At 37.3% G+C, this 19,813-nt stretch overlaps 1 long non-coding RNA gene across 1 annotated transcript; it reads right to left on the bottom strand.

Moving 5' to 3' along the window:
• Window positions 1-18,623: 18,623 nt before the first annotated feature.
• LOC117240731 lies at window positions 18,624-19,438 on the bottom strand. Its single transcript, XR_004494779.1, has 2 exons — window positions 18,778-19,438; window positions 18,624-18,710 (listed from the first exon to the last, which is right to left on the bottom strand). It is a non-coding gene; the product is annotated as an uncharacterized LOC117240731 (long non-coding RNA).
• Between the last annotated feature and the right edge of the window lie 375 nt (window positions 19,439-19,813).

Below are 19,813 nucleotides of genomic sequence, written 5' to 3'. Positions count from 1 at the left end.
GCTGCATTGGAGAAAGTTCGGTCTAGTGAGCACCTTCTCTATATTATCTCAGAAACTCTAATTTCTTGCAGAGTCCTTGACCGTTTGGACGTATCTCTCAGACTGTCCATTTGTTGCCAGATGATACCGGGTGATTAATTTGTGATACCTCACGCTTCTCATTTACGGAATTGTGCTGATTTCGACGGAAATGAACTGAGGCCCATTTCCTGAGACCACTGTCATCGAAGTACTATATGCGGAGGACAACTTATCCAGAATCGAAAATGTCATTGTGCTCAGTGTGGAACTAGTGGTTTTGATCTCGACCCCGCCTGCTGTAGGCGTTAATTTAGATCAAGAGCATGTTCGCTGTGAAAAACCTGCATAGTCTATATAAATGCGTTCTAAAGGATCTTGATGGTATTTTCTATGTCAGGGAACTTGGATGGAGCATGCGCGTGCTTTGTATATATTCAAGTGGTCACCACTTATAAGAAAACTCTACATCTGGTCTTTTTAGTTTTCTCAAGCACTGAAGCCATCGACAGCGCGTAGACAAAAGACTGAAATATAGAAAGTAAAATTCAATCTGTGTGGATCTATTAAATATCAATTCCAAACCTATATTTAATAACATATTCCAGCTTTATTGTATCCTCATTTTTACTTAATATCTTTTCAATCTTTCGTACATGCTTCTCACATTGCTATTATTGTATTGCAATTTTAGTTTTAAGCATACCGTAGATGTTTACTTCGCTCATTGTACCTATCAATATACTTTTCATTGTTTTTAATCTGGCGTTCCTTTTTCTCACACCTGGCCTATTTCTCCCAACTGAAGGTAAAAATTGACAGAATTTAACACTTGTAAGAGCACTAAAAAGTGGCCTCCCTTTTCTAGCGTGTGGGACTAACAAAAGTTTCCTATCCTTAAAAAAAATTTCCCATCCTTAAAAGGCCGCGGTTAAACGATACCGACATATCGCGGCTCACTTAATAATCCAAGATTACACTGGTATTGGAGTATCCCTCCCCTGCATCGGAAAAAATTTTCTGTTTTTTTTGTCCATTTCCATAATTTTTAATAAATTTTTTCAGTCCGTCGACTGTAATCGTATCCCACTCATTATTTCGCAGTCCGCCTCTGTCAAAGCCGGCACAGAGCAACAAGGAACCACGATGTGAATGCAATGAGTGATCTTAGCTGGAACGAGCCCAACAACTTCACCAAAGTTCTCCATATCGGATTGGCATGCCGACTGGTGCCCTGACACCGATTGGCAGCTACCGGTCTATGGAGGAACATTAGATCCATTGGTGTTTCCCGCGGAATGATACTACGCCTACGGAAACTGCATCTGCCTCTGTTCCTCAATCTTTCTTTCTTTCTTTTCCTTTTTGCGCGAAGAAGGGGAAATGCAAATTTCACATACCCAGTGGTCAGTACCACTGCGTTATTTGGAGCTCGGCAAGACGGTAGCGTCTCTACCCACTAAAAACCCCTCCCCTTCCTAATTTTATCCGGTGTGTGAAACAACCCCGGAACAGCCATAAGCAATACATCGAGCTTGCCCTAACTATATGCACCACGTTATTTAATTTTGGTATTTTTACCATCACTTTCGAAATTATATTTCAATAGCTGATTTTGTTGTTTAATAACATTAAATTATTTCTTACGGTTGTATTACATTCTTCCTTAAGTTAAAGTTTATATAAATTGTTTTGTTACATCTTGGTTTTTATGCTACAATTAACACTGTATTGTATTATTATATTATTTCTATTATATTATTATAGATTATGTTGTATTTATTATATTTAAATGAGGATATAACTAATTGTTAGTAATATAATGTTTATATATTTGACAAAAAATAAAAATTGTTCATTAACTTATTTTTTTATATTATTTTATTATATTTTCAATTTTATGCTATAATTAATACTGTATTGTATTATTATTTTATATTATTCTATGAGATTGTATTATTATATTTAAATTGAGGATACAACCGATTATTTATTATATAATCTTTGCAATTGTCCAAAAATAAAATTATTTCAATAACTTATTATTGTTATACGACTTTTATTATATTTCTTTTATTTTTGTGTTGTAATTAATACTGTATTGTGTTATTATACTATTATTATTCTATTATTAGATTGTATTCTATTTATTATAATTAAATTGAGGATATAACTAATTGTGTGTTATGTAATATATAAGGATTATTTCAATAATTATATATTTTATTATAATTTATCTTCTATGTTATAATTATTACTGTATTGCATTATATACTATTATTATTCTTTTATTTTGGTTATATTCTATTTATTATTTTTAAATTCTGTGTATAACTATTTATTTATTAATAATTAATGATATATATGAACTTTCGGATGTTCGCGGAGAGACGCGATCTCGAAGAAGCGCGCCAGTGGGAGTCGTAAATTCCGTTACGATTTGACTAATCGACGTATTTCTTGTGGAATAATAAGGGTGGTTGAGTTGAATATAACGCTGCTATTATCAGGTTATTATATATTTGAATGCTCCAACAACTTCAGTGTAATACAAGATTGAGGATTTGAAATGACAACTATGAACGACTATGACCTGAGACTCCTTTCGTGTTGACGACGATGATGATATCTTATGTTGATTGACTGTTTTCGACTTGTAGATTCTTCCTGTTCCTCGTACTGTCCTTTTACCCGAGTTAATGTAGACCGATAAGTTTTAACTGTTACTTGAATGTTACTGTGGAACAAGTCTAAAGCGCAAGTAGAAGAAGTTGAGTTGACCATCCTGATGTCGTAAAAGAAGTCTAGAGATGTAGACTCGATACAGATACGATATATCATATACTGACTGGTCACTCTTATGTTGTTACGTAATAAAGTTCGGTGGGGGTGTACCATTTGAACGAAGAACGCGGAATCGTTGTTTACACTTTTCGTCAGGAAAAGTGAGGGTAACAGGGACTTTTCTAAGTACCGGTCAACTAAGAGCTAGTCAACTTCCGGATGAGCACATTAACTTGAAAACACATGTTAACAATTAAGTAAAAAGTTAAGGTTTATGGTGGAGCCTGAGGTTTATTGAGGGTCTGTCTAAAGGTGCTTGGGCCTTGACGGACAGACAATGAAGGACGTCGCACAGACCATTTCACGCGGCATAACAATATATATTAATTTATTAAAAATAAATTATTATATGTTATTTAGTTGAGTATATTTGTTAACTCACTGTGTCCATCCACAAATAGCTATTCATATAATGTATTGTTCATTCTGTTGTTTGTTGGTTTTGTTGAGAAAAGTTAGGTTGATATGGTCGCTAGATACTACAAGCTAAGTTGGTACGACTTCTTACGACACTCTTCTGTCTTAAAAGTCGACCACGTGTTAACTGACCAAGTGTATCCTGTGAGTTAAGACGTGTTGTGCGAGGTGGATATATATATATATATAATCGAATCTGTGTGAATCGATTAATTATCAAACTCAAACCTACATCAATTAACAGGTTATGGGCCCAGTGCAGTAAACCGCGATAATAAGGAGTATTATTTTTTGAGTTTTGTGTTTTCTGAGATTATCCGAGAAGAGACCATGGTCGACCAGGTGAGAGTAGGTGATGTGGACATAGATATGAAGCCGATCCTGAGAAAGAGGAATTATGAATATTGGAAGACAATGCCGGAAGCCTCGTTAGTTTTCCTGGGCTGCTGGGATGCAGTAGAGTCACGATTTACGGCAGCAGAAAGGTTGAGACCAGAATGCATGAGAATGGATAACAAGGCACGTGCGTACACTTTCCGGCATGTTCGCCCCGAGTATCTCGGGGATATTAGGATCTTGAAAACAGCGAGGGAATGCTAGACAGCACTAGAAGACGTCCATGGGAGATCTACGTCGATGGACATCGTTTTATGCATGCGGGAACTGAGAACTATGGGTGAAGACCCCCAGCATGGATATCTCCACATACTATTGGAGGACCCACGACCTATGCGACAAGTTGTCCAGCGTAGGAATAAAAATTGAGGAACATATGATGGCATGTTTCCTTTTCCAAATTACGCAACATATCATAGGACAACAAGGATCGATAAGGATCTAACCGCGAGGGTCGTGAAGTCCGATGTTCTATTAGAAGAAAGAAGGATCGGTGTGGCCGCGGACTCGGCCGAGAAGAACAGCGCAATGGCGGCCTGGTAACAATGAAAGCCCAAGCCTCAACAAAGCAAAGATGGCGCGAGGCCAAATCACAGAGACCCAAAAGACCAGAAGTGCTATAAATGTGGAAAACGAGGTCACATGTCGTACCACTGCCAAGAGGGAAATGGAGATAAGGAGGAGCAAAACCAAAGAGAGAAAAGGAAACAAGAAGAAGACAACAAAAGGGAGGGAGAATCAGAAGACAAATCGAGGTCCAAGGGACTTATCTCTACGTTAGCTTTATCGTCTATCAACCACATGGAAAGGGGCAGGATCAGCTACCATGACTCGGGGGCCTCAAATCACATGATTCCGGACAGGCATCGGTTCGTGAACTTCGTGCCTGCAACTGGACAGATCAGGATTGTTAAGGGGCACCTGGAGGTCAAGGGAAAAGGAACGATCGTCGTGAGGATGACTAAGGCCTGTAGCGGGCGGACCCTATCCTTGTCGGACGCTCTGTGGGTGCCTGAATTAGATGTGAATCTAATCTCAATCAGACAATTGGCAATGAAGGGTGTTGCGACAGTGTGTACAAGGGACGAGGCCATCAGAACACATGATGATGAGGACGTTATATTCAATTCAAGGGTAGGAGACAATGTGGTAGAGACAATACCATCTGAAACGCATGTAGCAAACGTTTTCGTGGAGAACGATCAGGAGAGGCCTGGGAAAGATGACGAAGACATTGAGGTCATTAAAGCGAAGGTATACAAAAGTATCGTATCATGGCATGAGAGATTAGGTCACCTGCATGGAAATGCGATGAGGAAAATCCCTGTAAGTAGCGTGAAGGAGGACTCGAGGAAACATGAGGAGCTATGTGGAGTCTGCGTGAAAGGAAAAATGACCAAAGTACCATTTCCGAGGACAGCTCACCACATGTGTCAGCGCCCTTTAGAGATTGTTCACAGCGACGTTAGTGGCAGAACTCAATGCAAGTCGCTAGGCGTGGGTAATTATTTTGTGACTTTCATTGACGATTTCTCTCGTTTCATGTACGTTAGGATCATCAGTAGGAAGAGCGAAGTACTTAAGTGTTTCAAAGAATACCAGATGGAAGTGGAGGCTTTACACCAGTCCAAAATAAGTGCCCTCCAAACTGATAACGGAGGTGAGTACACAGGATAAAATTTTGAAAATTACCTAAAAGAGAAAGGCATCTTAGGACAGGAAGACAGTCCTTAGGAACTCTGAGCAAAGTGCGGTTTCCGAACGAGCAAATAGAACCCTGGTCGAGATGTCTAGATGTTTACTCATCCAATCAGGGCTCCCTGACTATCTGTGAACACGGCATATCACATAAGAAACCTATGCCCATCCGCTGCTATCGAAGACAAGATCCCACTGGAATTATGGAAAGGTGAGGAATGTGACATCCAAGAGGAGATCAACAGACTGAGAGTATTTGGATGCAGAGTCTGGTACCTGAGAAGTCCACGTGGGGGAAAATTCGATAGCAGGGCAGATGAGGGGATATTTGTAGGTTACGACAGACAGGTCAAAGGCTATAGGATCTACCTGTCAAAGATCAAGAAAGTAATAATATCTTGTCATGTCAGGTTCGAGGAGAATACGTTTCCCTACAAGAGTGTTAAGATGGAGACAATATAAAAAGGAGGTCCTCAGAATGGATATGGGACGTGGAAGAATTTGAACTTGGAAGGGGAGTTGACCAGATTGACGTCGAAACACAAAGTGATGGCGAAAACGATGAAGGCGAGACTGACTACTTCATGGACAATTTAACAAGTGAGAATAATCCGGGGGAGGCTGTGAGTGTACCGACTGTGCCCAGGAGGTCGGCAAGATTACATAAACCAAAGGCATGTGATAGTTGCGCTCATACTGCGACCGCAAAACTCAAAGCATGTGTGTACCTGTGAATGTGTATGAAGCCCTGAGGGGGCCACATGCTCAAAAGTGGACTGATGCAATAATGAAGGAGTTAGACAATCTAAGAAGTAAAGATGTGTGGGACATTGTGCAAAGACCTTTGAACAGAAATGTTATAGACTGTAAGAAGCTGCTTGTCATAAAGAGAGACCCTGATAGATCTAAGGCTAGGCTTGTAGCTCGGGGATTTTGGCAGAGACCTGGAGTAGATTACTCAGAAACTTTCAGTCGAATAGTAAAACGCAGAACTAAGAATTTTGCTTGCTCTGTGTGCGGAGAATGAGTGGGTTTACGAACGGATCGATGTGGAGTGTGCATATCTCAGCAGTAATTTCAGGTTAGGATATATATATGGAGCAACCAAAATTTTTTAGAGTTCCAGGAAAAGACAGGACTCAATTTGTGTGCAAACTCAAAAAGAGCCTGCATGGACTGAAGCAAGCTGAGAGAATGTGGTTTAGGTACATAAATAGCATCTTGAAAGGTATGAGTCTGAACCCATGTATGAGTGATCCGTGTGTGTATGTGAATGAGTCCAAAGATCTGATTGTAGCTGTGTATGTGGATGACATTCTTGTGTTTGGGACCAAGGATTGGATTGAAGTGTTCAAAACTAGAATTAAGGACAAATTAGACGTTAGGATGCTAGATACAAATACTCAATTTTTATCCATCCACCTGAGTAAGCCAAACAGTACCACTGTCGTACTTGATTAATGCGTACAGATAGGTCAAATGCTGGATCTGTTTGACATTGCTCATGAGGTTGGAGTGTCAACACCCCTTCGATAATAGGTTTTACGAACAAGCTGTGGGGTATATAATGTATGTCGCAACTGTGAGTCGTCCTGATGTCGCGTGTGCAATAGGGAAATTAAGCCAAAGATGCGCAAATCCCACTGTATCCGATTCGAAAGCAGTGAGGCGGATTTTTAAGTACCTTCCAAAAACCAAGGACTTGAAACTAGTGTAACAAAAGACAGGACAATCTTTGAAGGTGTTTTGTGATTCAGATTTTGCGGGCTGTACGATAGATAGGAAATCTAGGAGCGGGTATGTCTTCATACTCGCAGGTGGTGCAATATCTTGGTTGTCTAAGAAACAACCAATTATAGCTCATACGACGTGCGAAACGGAGTTCGTGGCGATGCAGGAAACAGCAAGGGAAATTGTGTGGATTTCCTTATTGTTAAGGGAGTTGGGTCACTTGTCACATTGCCCTCGCACTTGCAAGATTTTTGTGATAATATCGGGGCTATTTCATGGTCAAAGGATGAAGTAGTTGCTGAAAGTTCTAAGCATGTCCAAGTACGTTATTTTTATGTTAAGAACTACGTGTCGAAGGGAATATTAGATTATACATATATACCTAGTCCTGAGAATGTCGCTAACATTCTTACCAAAGGCTTAAATAGAGTTAAGTCTCAGTATTTCACCAAAGCTATGGGGCTTGTAGAAACTACAATCAATGGGGTTGAGAAAAGTTAGGTTGGTATGATCGCTAGTTACTACAAGCTAAGTTGGTACGACTTCTAACGACGCTCTTTTATCTTAGAAGTCGACCACGTGTTAATTGACTAAGTTTATCCTGTGTATTAGGATGTGTTGTACGAGGCGGAGAAATATAGAAAGAAAAATCGAATCTGTATAAATCGATTAATTATCAACTCCAAACCTACATCAATTAACAGCTTTATTAACTTGAGAATTCAATTTATAGTAATTCTAATTATCCTTGTATATACAGTGTGGTTGGTAACTGGTGGTACAAGCGGAATGAGGGCGATTCTACGCGTTTGAGGCTTTCGTTTTCGAAAAAATAGACTTTGAATTTTCGCTCAGTACGCGTGCACTTTATTGCGTCTCGTTATAACGGATCTCACTATAGATCGTTGTCTCGATGGAAAAATAAAAAAAAAATTTTTTTTAATTTTTTTTTCTATATTTTCGACTTTTTTCGCGTAGTATCACCCCCTTTCCGATTGTACCACCAGTTACCAACCACCCTGTATATTTAAGTGTAAGTGTCTATATCGTTATTCGCTGCAATTAATACTTGATTATAGTAAAAGTGACTGCATTGCTAGCATCATATACATGTCTAGAATTGCGATATTTTTATCAGGTGTTAAATACTTAATAAAGATGAATCGCGGAAATAAATATTAATTGTGACGAGTAGTATTTTGTATTAACGTGTCATATACGTCTAAACTTGCGGCACATTGTTCGATAGCTAAGATAATAATTCAACGTTTTCTAGTTTAACTTACTAATTTATATCATTAAAATGAGTATATTTAGAATTCGTTATTATTAAATATTAAAAAGATTAAATATTAAAATGAATAAAATAACTAATAAAATGTAATTAAAGTATCTAAGTTGCTGGTAACATGTAACATATGTCTAAATTATGACGTTTGTTCTAATGTAAAAGTACCTATATATGAAAACAATCCGGAAAAGAGTAATTGCTAATTAAATAATTTCTAGTGGTGTAAATATATATCTAAGCTAGTGGCATTTGTTTAGATGTTAACTGGTAGGTAAAGCACCACGAATTAATAATTAATAAATAAATAGTTACTGGTAACAATATTACAATGATTGATTAAAAACTAGTCATATTGGTATTACGCCATATTCAATGCTCTCAATATAACTAGCGGCTTTCTATAATACCACGTGCTAGTTCCATATCTAGTTTTTAACTCGATATAATATTTACAATTAAACTTTCATACATCAATTAAGTGATTACTTGATTTCTAAGTAGTCATCGCTGATTGCTTGTGAGTGCAATGTCGATAAACAGTGTTTAGTTTACTACCATTCCATTGTGTGTGGGTTATGGAATATATCAATCTGTATTACTTTTCCATCCATTAAGTAATTATAAATGTATATACAAATACTAGATAAATAAATAACATAGCAAAATAGTATTTTAAATTGTGTATATAACTAATTATTTATTAAATTATGTTATTTTTCTTATATGTTATTTAGTTGAGTATATGTGTCAGCTCACTGTGTTTATCCACAAATAGCTAATCATATAATGTATTGTACATATAATTCAAATTATAAATAAATAAATTAATTAATAACTGATATATAAAACTAAATAAATAATTACAGTAGTTAATTAAATAGGTGGATAAAACAGAATAGATAAAAGTAGATAACAGATAATTAATTTCTTTAATTGTTGCTTAAAATAATTTTTATGGACTATACCCTGTATGTAAGCCTTATAGAAAGTTCATATTCTGTTTCATTTGGTTGCCTAGCCTTTATTATGGAACCACAAAATACATGGAAGTGATTCCATATATCAATGTCTGCTGTAACTAAGATAATTATATTCTTGGCGCTTAAGCCCTTTTCAAGGGCTGCACGTTGGGAGGTAAGTATTTGCATTGTACAATGATTAATAAGTTTTTTATTCTTTATAAAGATGACTGCACCGTCTATCAATTTTCTTGTCTAATTATCTTTCTTATATAGGGTCCATTCCGTCCTCCAATCCACTATTGCTGTTTCTTCCAATTATTCTATCTCCTACTTGAGTAACATTTGCACCCTACTGGTTATGCTTCCTACCGTCTTTATTGTGTGCCTTTTTTCACCTCATACATCTTTCCTTACAGCTGTGCTTTAATGTATATTGACATGTTGCCAGTATAAGCTATTGATGTCCATATTAAGGTCAATCTTTGTGCTTGTTTTAATATTTTTTTATTTTTAGTCATTTTTAGAACCTCAGCCCATATAGGAGAGGTTTATGGTACCACCGATTCCCAGACATTGTAGTACAATTTTCTAACGAGGTTAGTGGGGCCATTTACGTTGACAAGGAATCCTGTCAGCACTCCGACTAATGCATCAGCTCTATCGCATACTGTTTCCAGGTACATAGTGTACTTTCTGGTGTTGTCAATTGCTACTTCCAAGTACTTAATAGTCTATTTGTAGTAATTGACGTATTTATAATATTTACATTATCTTAGATATTCGCATACCAGTCAATAGAATAATCTCTGCTTTTTCTTTCGTAATTTGCAATCCAGCGTTATTACGCCAAGTCATAATTTTACTTATGATCATATTTAGTTTATTTTCTATGGTTTCTTCTTTATTGAAGTCCATTAAAATTGCCAAATTGTCTGCAAAGGCTACAGTTCAAAAAATTTTTAGAGTAGCAAATTTATTAAGAAGTCCATTGTACACTAAGTTCCATAATAACTGTCCTGCTATAGAACCTTGTGAGACTCCTGCGTGGACATTACTTTCAAATTCTTTATTTATGCTTTTAATTATAATCTCTCCATCCTTCAGGTGATCAAATAATAATGTCAACAAGTTTCCTGGAAGTTTTCTTTGCCTGGCTTTGTTAATTAATGTATCCCATCGAAGGATGTGCAAAGCATTTTTAATGTTGACAGCCATCAGGATACATACTAAATTTTTCTTTCTTCAGAAATTTGCAAATTTGCTAACTTGTGTGATGGCATCGACCATGCTCCTACATCTGCGGAAACCATATTGGTTTTTGTGATATAGATCCTGCTTCAATTATTTCTCAATGGAGAATTTAAAAGTATTTTCCCCTACCTTGCTCATTGCAGGTAGGATACTTATGGGGCAATAGAAAGTAAGAAGGAGGGGATCCTTTCCTGATTTTGCTGCCAATACTACTCTGGTAATTTTCCATTTTTTATGTATTTTATCTATTTTATGTATAGTATTAATCATGCTTAGTATGCTGTGAGCTTCGCGCTCAAATAATAATTTAATTGTTGTTTCAGGAACCCCATCTACGCCAACGACCTTTGTAGAATTTAATTGTTTGATGGCATTCGCTAATTCCTCCATTTGGACGGTGACATATACATCGTCGCTTGTTACTTCCTCGTATTTGCCATCCCGTCTCTCTTCTTTGGCAGTTATGTTTATTTTTGTGGTGAAAAGTGTATTTATAATGCTATTGATTTTATTTGAGTTCAAGTTAACTATTGGTTTCTTGTTTTTTAATTTATTTATAATGCTTCTATAGGGTTTACCCCATGGATTCCATTTTAAGGTTGCAACGAATTCCTTCCATGCTCTCTGCTTTTTTGAATTAATATTTTCAGTTTCTTTTTTCTGCTTACATATCTTAGTAAGATCCTCCACATTGCTGACTAAGTTTAGTACAGGTTTTTTGGGCAACCTCTCCAATTTATTCACTATTTTTCAAAATGAGGCTATATCCTTGTTCTACAATTAGTTTTCGTTCTTCTTAACCCTTAATGGGAAGACTTTTTTTCCCTTTGCACTCAAGAGGCGAATTTCAGTCACCACAGCATTCCGTGCTGCAATTCCAGTGGCGAGCGAGAGGCGATAGTCCCTGTTTATGCTAGATTTTGACATCTCCAATTGATGAGAGTGCAATATTGGTTCGTAAATTAGTTCCTTGGCTCTTTGTGTACTTTGTTAGGAAGTGTAAAGTGTTAGACTTTAAAATGCAGATAAAATATTTAATCTCATATCCCTCCGAAACTATGGTTCAATTATGGTATGGAAACAACGTCTCCAACGTTAGTTCGGATTCGACGATCGTGGCAAAAGTATTATAGTTTAGAAACCCTAAAAAAGTGGTTTTCGGAAGTGAAATTAGCTCAAATGAAGATGAACTTGATTTTGAACTGTTAAAAATGAGATTAATTATATCAAGAATACATCTTGGTGAATGGTTTATAAGTTATCATACAAAAAAATACAGAAATTAATATTATAAAATTATATTTTCGGCCGAAAAAGTCCTCGAGTGCAAAGGGTTAATAAACCTATCTGGATCAAAGGCCTCTGTCGAAAATTTATAATGACCCCAATTTCTGTTGATTGTCGTATTTTAAAATTCATATAATGCATAAAGGTGACCTGAAATATTAAAAATTTGTCGGATGTTTATCCTTTTATAAAGCCTAGCTAACCCTAGCTAAGGTTCTACCTCTTTTGTCGGTTTTATCTCCGCCCCACGCTGCTGTTTTTTTCATTATAATCGGCAGCAACAATTATTTTTCTTTGTTTTTGACATATCTTTTTAATTAAACTTTCTAGTTTATTAACATATTTGTAATAGTTATCTTTATTGATGTTGGGGAACAATATCTACTCACACAGTCAAATTCTCCTATTCTTATTCCCACCACACCATGTTCTTGAATTATGGTATCTTCACACGGTTATGTGCCATTAAATAACATAACCTATATGGATGCGTCTCCTTTTGTGTCCTTGTATCAGTACGTCTGTTGTTTATTTGGTTCAGAGTTGATAACAATACTGCTCTGACTTCACAAGCGTATTGGTACATTAAATCCTGCGCCAACTTGCAGCGATTTAAATTGATCTGCAAGATCTCTATCTTTTTGGTCTAATATTCCCCTCCTTCATCGCTCTTCTGTATATAGGGTACGCCAATGACCCAGTGACATGCCTTTTGTTTGTTGATCCTTGTACACTGTACATGGTGCAGTACGATTCGTTATTACAATATGCCTTATTGTTGTCCCTACCTCCACATTTCCTGCAGAGCTCCTTTCCTGGGCTGACTTATCTGCACCGGTTTGAAGTGTGTCCAATTTTATGGCACCTAAAACATCTACTGATTTTCGGCAAAATTTTTATATTTGTTATTGTTAACCCCGTTCTGATTTTTAGAGTGTTATAATCAGCAGGTACAGTTGATGTGGGGATAACAACTATGGTCTGTTCCCCATAGAGTTCTCCGTAGTGTCTTGGCGTTCAGTTCGCGTTACTTATGTCTAAATTTCGACAAATATCGCTACTGAGCTCTTCTTTGCTCGTCAGTGGATCAATGTTTTTTACTTCCAGTAACACCATAGTCTATAGTGGTGTTGGTTGTACCCGGTTTTCTGTAACCGTTTTCATTTTCTCAGATATTTCACTCGCTGGTGCTTTAGCCTGTTGTTTCCCTGAGAGCTTCCTTAGCTCCTATAAGCTTTCTATAGGCTTCGGGCCATTCTCTTTCTCTTTCGACCTCAACGAGTATTGCCTCCGGTCTATTGTGGATTCTTCGCTGACTTCTTGCTTCTCTAATGTCCCTTTTGGGTTGATATTGATATTCTATTTGCACTTTCTATTCGTTAATCTCGCTACTGTTGTCTTCCTTCTGGGTGTCATCTTTTTCGGTGCTCATTTTGATACGTCCGCGTATGCCAAATCTTCTTTTCTTGCTCTTTTCATTAAATTCCTCCTCTTTGTCTTCCGCTGCAAAGGTCTGTTTTCTTTTACTGAGTTGGTAGTGTTTTTTCCTTTGTATATCAGTCTTGTGGCGACACTCAACAACAAATACCACCACTCGACAGTAACTAGTACCGGACGACGGCAGCGCAGTGGTTACCGCCTTAGCTTACGAACGTTCGGCACCCGGGTTCGAATCCTGGCGACCGGAGTCCGATTTTTTTCCGTGCATCTAAGTTAGAAGAAAAATAGCAGTACCCCAGCAACGACATCTACAGCCAGCAGCTATAAGTATCACGGACAACACAATACGCCTCAGTCTGTATTTAGTAGCTACTATATTCTGTTTTAGGGTGCGACGTTTGACTTACCACCAGCTCTCTATGAATAACCGTTTCCTTGACCGATGTGTCCCCTCTTACCCCTCTTTTTTACCCACTTATATGTCTGTTATTTTTAGTGATTGGTTATTTTCGGATCTTTTTTGGATAATAAGTGGAACCTCGTATTTATTTTGTTTGTGTTTAAGATCACTTCGATTAGTGTATTAATGAACACATCCACCTCCACTTGTTTGATGAAGTATTCTATTTCTCTTTTTGATTGCGAGGATCTCCTTTCTTCCTCGTCATTCCTTTTCGTAACATCTTTTATATTTTTCTGCCTCCTCATAGCCGATATGATTAACCCTTTCCCGTACTTTAGCGAGTCAGCCTCGCGATGAAGATTTTGGCCCAAACGTAAATATCGCGAGTCTGGCTCGCGACCAGATACTTGGGCCAAACGTAAACATAACAAGTCGAGCTCGCGGACTGTTTTTTTGCCCGTTACGATCGTGACTGAATGTTAGTTCTTGTTTATGAGCATCAGTCTGGTCTGTTTAGCGCGCGTCTACCGCTTGGGTCCGAGTTTCGTCGAACTAAATGGTACGGGAAGGGGTTAATGGTTCCTTAATTCTTTTTGTTTTTACCGCCATTGGGGTGCTATGATCGACTATGTTCGGAATATTCCAAAGGTATGTCGATATCTAATTCACTTTCATCAGCATATTTGTTCTAGTTAACTGGACTTCTCGCCAGGCTTTTTTTGGAATAAAGGGATCGTTAGCTTCCTTTGTTCCTTTTCTTAACAAGGGTAAAATCTTATCCTCCGATACTGTCCGAAATGATCTCCCGTCTATAAATCGTTTTGTTCCCCCTGTAGACGTGTCCCTAGTGTAGGATGCTTTAATTAAAGAAAAGTTGTATTCAGCGGTGAAAAAGAATTCATGCTGAATTGCAGCATATCCAAGAAGTCCTTGGACAAAACCTTATACTGTAATATGTTCTACATCGACATATATTGGAAATATTCTTAATAAATCTGAAGATATAGATATTAGCTATCCGTATCTTAAATTTTTTGTAGGATCACACCTCCTAAGTGAATTAGTCAAAAAAGAAAACTCATCGATTAGGCATCATTTGCTTTTTCATTATCAAGCTACGTATTTGATCAAACTACACTTTGAAGGTTGCAAATAATGTTTACGAAACTGCAAAATGGCTTAATATTATTGGTTTCACGGATTAATATTTCAGTGTTGCGGGAATATAGCGTGTAACAATTCTAGACAGCGCCTTAACTGAGATCGAACTCGATAGAAAAAATTATGAAATCCTCATACGAATTCATATACGAATGGTATACTTGGTACGCACATTTCTTTGTCAACCGAGCTTAAGGAGTCGAAGACAAAAACCATTTAAGAAAAGTGGAACTCTTTATATAGAATTTAGGCATAAACAAATCTATGGTAAAATATAAATGGTCATATAATATACGAACTGCATTACCATGATTAATATTAACATTAGAATGTCATCCCAAGCGATGGAATTTAGACCATTGCGCACGATTTTTCGGAGTAAGCGCCACGTCTGAGATCATATCTGTAGGTTATATAATTGCTAGGCGAAGAGTAAGATGTTAAATCCATGCAAAACTTTACAACCTTTAAAAACCACAGTAAAGTAAAAGAAGATAAGGCAGCTCTTCTAGTCTTATTATCCCTAGCTCAAAATAAATCAAGGCAAAACTTACAATGATTGATTTTTTTTAAATAAACGACAAAAATTTAGGTTGAGAACTAAGTATTCTAAGAATGTTGCTATATTCGAGTTTGCCTCGGGGTCAATTGATGGAATTTGGCCGTTACACGTGGCATGAAGCAAATTAAAATCATCTAGTATGTACAGTATTATACATACGATCGGGATACAAGTCAACGATTTCAATAACGCCATATGAGATATCGGAATATACAAATAGAGAAGATGTGGGTGGAAAACAAACTGCCGCGAAAGAAGCACATGTTGATCTACAAAGAATCCTAACAAGGATATTAATGTGTGTACTTAAGGAACGAAATGAGCTTTTAACAGCAATTAAAACACCACCATCTCTTGAGAAGTTGTTAGTGAGAAAAGATCTTTGGCAGTGTTATAGCCCTGCCGTGTGAAAAGGGAATGGGCGTTCCGTCCCGGGACTACCGGTGGACTCGTCAGTAAGGCTATGCCCGGTAGTCCCTACCTTAGACGTAGACCTAGTCTCGCTAGGCGCGGTATTTGTATCGTGCGCTCGTATATTCGACCGCTAGCGAGATAGACAGACTCGTCGTCGTAGTAGCCGTCTGGTGTTGGCGGTTGGTACCCGCGGAGCGCCCGGGAGATGTTGCGCCGCGTTGATGCCTCGACCTGTCGGCGTCCTGTTGGTACCGATCCGTCACAGATCTACCACAACGAAATACAGCAAGCAAGTACATACTTGCAGCGAAATACATACTCGCAGCAAGAGTAGCTAAGCTTCGAGGTTAATACATCAGAATGAAACCATGTTTTCATGAGAGCAATCACATCGTACGCACGTGGGGAACAAGCAGTTCCACATTACAGCTACTATAACTTTCTATAAAAACCATTACATTTTGGTTATGCACTAATGGATGGAGATGGTGTATTTTGACTTACCAGTAACCGGAAGAATCCTGTGAGGGATCCGAATATATTGGATTGATTTTGACACATCGTTAGTAACCTGCAATTTGGTTTCCATGGTGTCTAGAAACGCACGCTGTTTAATCGTTTGGTGTTGCGAAGCTCTGACTGAACCCTAGTAATTTGATCTGTTTTTCAAAATTAATAAAAGAGTCTCTGACAATTTAAGTGTGACACAAATTGACCTAAGCTTGTCACCAGAAATACTTCTATCAAACCGCTTGATAATAAAGCCAGTGTTGCAAGATTGGAGCTGAATTTTATGTAGACTACCTTTAATAATGGACGTCTCCGTGAAAAAGTATGAGATCTCTTATTTCTTGTCATAACTTGCTCAATAATATTTCCATCAAGATTACTTGTAGTCGATTCAAAATCGCTCATCCTATTCTTATATAAAACCACTCACTTTATCAAGCTGCAGCCTTGTACATCAGATGTAGGTAACACCGGAGCAATAATGGTTACTTGCATGTTACAATCCAGAAGTTTTTCCGACTGTTATAGGTGCAAATAACGGAATAAACAAGACACTTCCGGATATGATGATATCTAACAGAATAGACAAGAGATAGGGTTGCCAACTGGATTGGAATACACCTTGAAGGTGTATTTCTTAGTAGATGTCTGTTTAGTAGATGTTAGAGAAAAACAATCGCTGGATAGGACACACTAGTAATAAATGGTAAACAAACTGTATATTCATCAGCAGACAGAGACATGATAATAGCAGAGTCGAAACGAGCACAGAAACAATCAGATAAAGTAATACAACTTTTCAAACAGGAAATTTAGGTTATTTATGACAAAACTGAGTAGAGACGCCATAATTGCACACTTGAAAAAGAAATCGATTTGGACATAAATCTGCACAGCAGAAGCTGAAAATATACGAAATTTTGCTATATGAATTCATGCAGTGTATAATATATCAGTGTATAACATGCTGAGACGCCAAGTGATAATAATGCAAATAAAAAGTAAATAATTTTTTAGAATTAATAATTTAATACTACGAGCATCTAAAACTTATTTCTTCTCGGAATGTTTTGCAATAACTTCATTCACTAATTTCTCGAGATCTTCAAATATGACCTCACTACACTCAGAATTGCCAATAGACAACAATAGATTTTATCTGTCTGCTTAAAAACCTATCATGGAAAGAAACACAAACTAATCGATTTCTCTGAGCGGTATAATTTAAGAAAGATTCTATTTCACGTTAAAACATAAGCTACAAAACAAAACTAAAATTACTACGATTTTAAATAGAAAAAAGGTAAAAGAATTAATGAAAGAAGATATAAAAAAGGGTATACGCAAGAGTGGGTTCTTAAGCTAGAGGATGATTTTCTCTGTCCAGTCTACCACGCTTAAGCAGACTCTAACTCAAACCATTCCACAGATCGTTACAACTCGCATCTTAGGATCGCACGTCGAAGAATAACGTAGCTTTACGCTCCCGTAAAAGGCCGGAGTGGGCCTAGCTAAAATTATTTACGTTACATTATTGTTGTACATAACGAATTAGGTTGTGGAGCTCGATGCGTGAATTATCATAATTCGTTAGTTGAGAAGCCGTGAGAGCCGTGAGATGTTTATTCCTTTTCTACCTTTCTTTCCTTTCCTTCAAGCATATTTCTTCACTCTTGCACTTTATCTATTAATTTTATAATTTATAATGCTATTATTTATAAATTGGTGTGTACATAGTGATAATCAAACTTTCGACACAAACTTATATTTTTCACGTTAACTATGGAAATTGTATGATAATGTTGAACAGAAATAATAAGTTTATAGTACAATGTAACTATCGATGAGGTAATATTCAATATCGAGATATATACATATGTGATATACATATCAGAAGATGAAGTTTTCGTGATTAAAAGTTTTGTAATTTTGACCGCAAAAATCGACGCTTCGTTCTGGTCGCGTGTCTCCTTCGTATCGCAGGATGTTTAACGTAAATGCTGATTTGAGTTCAGACCAGAAACTCCTCATACAAAATGAAATGTGTTATTAACAGAAAGAAAGGATATACCTAATATTAACATTAATGTTCACTTTTGAGAAATACATCAAGAAATACTCATGGTAAGGTTTCCCCACAATGTCGTGCTTTACAATAGTATTTTATAAAAGAAATTTTGTTTTAACAATTGTTATTAAACAGGTTTTGGAGTTTGATATTTAATTGATTCACACACATTCAATTTTTATGTTCTGTATTTCACCACCATGTACAGCCGTATGAACACGTCGGATGCACTTAGATAATTAACACGTGGTCGACACCTAAAACAAAGGAGCGTCATTAGAAGTCGTACCAACTTAGCATGTAAGAACTAGTAATCATACCAACCTAACATTCCCTCAACAACAACGGCTTTCCTTATGAACAATTCCAACCCAGTTACATACGTACAAATTATTACAGATTATATAAAATCTCATATGAACTGACTGAGCGCGCTTCCTTGCGATCACGAGGACGGTCGAACAAGGCCATTTAAACGCATCTTTAAGACCAACGATCATGCATAGGAATTTAAATAATCCGAACTGCGTGTTTATTGCCGTCTTCGGCACATCCTGCTTTATGACTAGAATTTTATTGATCACCTTGATTAGATCAAGAGTTGAAGAGATCTTACCGTGAAGCACCTTACAGATGTGATACTGGATAAGATTGAGTATTGAAACACCCATAGTTTCTATAGGGGCACCAGTTTACGATGCTAGTTAGAATCGCGCGTAGTGCTTTACCGGACGTGAATAGAAGACGGTTGAATAAATTATTCTTTAACACTTTACTTAGTCTTTATTGTTTGTCCGGAGGCTATTAAAGCATCAGTAAGAGAACACCAAGATCAATTAAGAGAAATAAGGCAAGGATTAACCGAAAACGTGCAAAATTATAACATTAGATTTCGACGTGCCTTTAGCAAACTTCAATACAACATTAGCAATGGATATAAAGACGAACTAACTCGACGAGCGATGAACAATCGACTATACGTGGACTCTGTGACTGACTATGTAAGAGGCCTTCGTTCAGAAATAGGACAAGAGGTATTGGCTAATCCCCCCCCCCCCAAACATCATCGACGCAGAAACAAAAACAATGGACGTGGAAAGACACTTCCGCGAAGACAACGCTCGCAGACAGATGACGCGATAAACAACCGCTCCGCCATCTTATCGTAACCAGACGTCTCAACCAGTAGGTAACCGCTTCACGATTACGAACACAAACATAATCAATTCACACAAAACATTCAATCAAGAATGAATAATTTTACAAAGCTTGAGAACCGACCATTAAACGAAAGGACACAAACGAAATGTTTCAAATGCAATCGATTGGGACATCTTGCCAATCAATGCCAGAATTTTCG

Source organism: Bombus vosnesenskii, unplaced genomic scaffold (assembly GCF_011952255.1).
Source record: "Bombus vosnesenskii isolate JDL3184/JDL3185 unplaced genomic scaffold, Bvos_JDL3184-5_v1.1 scf7180000014854, whole genome shotgun sequence".
Taxonomy (NCBI): domain Eukaryota; kingdom Metazoa; phylum Arthropoda; class Insecta; order Hymenoptera; family Apidae; genus Bombus; species Bombus vosnesenskii.
The sequence above is the reverse complement of the archived record's forward strand: the minus strand, read 5'-3'. Positions and strand labels throughout refer to the sequence as shown.